Source organism: Periophthalmus magnuspinnatus, chromosome 20, assembly GCF_009829125.3.
Source record: "Periophthalmus magnuspinnatus isolate fPerMag1 chromosome 20, fPerMag1.2.pri, whole genome shotgun sequence".
NCBI lineage: Eukaryota > Metazoa > Chordata > Actinopteri > Gobiiformes > Gobiidae > Periophthalmus > Periophthalmus magnuspinnatus.
Window position 1 is genome coordinate 6,892,897 of NC_047145.1, and position 2,014 is coordinate 6,894,910.

Below are 2,014 nucleotides of genomic sequence, written 5' to 3' on the forward strand. Positions count from 1 at the left end.
GAGCGAGGGAGGTGTGGGAGAGGCAGAGGCAGACAGCGTTCCCAATGCCCCAAAGCTAATGCGTGTGTCCCAGAGCCCCTAGCCTCTCCGTGGCTCCTCCGTGTGCCCGCCGCGCCCCCCTCCTCCTGGTCCAAGCGAGAGCCGCATGTCCTCGCTACAAGCCCGAGTGCTGATTTGTACCGTGCCGTGTGAGCCGGAGCGCTGCAGTGGAAGAGTGTGTGTGAGAGAGGGAGGGAGAGGAGAGGAGCGAGTAAAGAGGATGGCCACACCCCCCCAGCTCGGAGAAGACAGGAGCAGGAGAGGGAGGGAGGAAGAGAGAGAAAAAGGAGTGTGAATGGGCGTGAATGGAAGTGGACACACAGGAGCGACACACGTGAGGGCCAGACGGGGATGGGAGACAGGAGAGGGGGAGGGAGGGCGGAGTGGTTCATCTGACACAACACACACATCTCTACAGACAGCGCTCACATGGATGGGGAAAGGGGCTAGCATGAGACAGGAGACAAATGCAGGGTCTCCGACTGTAAGAGTAACACAGCTATATAAGCCGCTAAATGCATCTTATACTTAAACCTTCAGCGAGGTACTCCTGGTTAGGGCTGCAATTAATGATCATTTTAGTACTAATCTAGTTGATTAGGGAGTCAGGGATTTTTTTTTTCCGTTGACTAGTCAGACAATTATTTCTAACTTTTTAAATGCATTATCAGTCAAATGCAGGTTGAAATATAGTGACTGAAGGCTTCTGAATGGAACATATTTACAAATAAAGTGTATTATTGATGAAAATCCCAAATAATTTATATTTTTTTCTTACATTTTCATTTAATAATGCCACTGTCTTTGTCACATAAGTGAGTCTGTATTGTCCAGATAACGATTACAATTATCAAAATATGACTATGATTATTAGCCACAAGTTGATTAGCCGATTAATCGTTACTGCCCTACTCCCGGTGATGGACAAGAGCTTGGTACTCTGATCATAACTACTGCCTGGCCCCTGAATGCGTTCGCAGGGATCATTGTGATAACATTTATGTGATACATATGTAGTACAGTACTCCTGATTGCAATACTTAAAGATCTGGAGAAGTTCTTCAGGGCTAAACTGGATGGGTCAAATGCAGAGACACATTTGCAAGCAGAACATAAGACAGTATATCTCCTCTTGTGACTTATGCTGGAATCATGGAAGAGATTAATCCTCCACCTAGGCATTCCAGATCAAGATTTCTCTGACACAGTAAAGGACAGGACAAGTGCAGAGAACAGTCTGTCTCGTGAAATGTTTTGACTAGCTTTTCAAGGAGACCATTTGTTTATTTTCTTTTTCAATAACTCAAAAACATATTTTAACTGGCATTTTTTCTTAAAGGTGATGTAGCTTACCCAATTTTGAAATATGATTGAGGAATATTCATTTTAGAGTCTTTTCTTTCACTGTAATCATGAACCATAACAGAGAAACAACTGATTGGGATAGTCACAGGTTGTTTGCACATAGTCCAAACATGTCTGAGAGGTTGCTTCTGTTTGGTTCTCAACCTAAAAAAATGTGTTATATGATGCAGATGACCCAAGGCAAAACAAAAATAACACATGGCCATGGGATAATCTCTAGAAGAACAGGATAATTATCTTGGGACACCAGATTATCAGATGTGAATAGTTTATTTACTTTAAGCCCCGAGAGTTGACTGCTGTTGTGACTTTGGCTTATACAAAAACAATTTGAATCTAAACTAAAACAGAATTACATGGTCTATTGCTGGCCAGTTTGAGACCCATGGAGTGAAAATATAGGCCGTTAAGGAGAACGGTAGGACTGGAAACAAAAAGAACATATTCAGGCCTTTAGCTATCGTCATATGGATTTAACGTGTTGTTGAGTATTCAGTTTGGCGCTGCTTTCCCACAACCAAAAGTCTCAGGACTCAACATTAAAGATAGAAACAGGACTTCACTTATGCGCTAGGCCTTTAAATTGGTTTCCTCCAAATGTTATTTTATT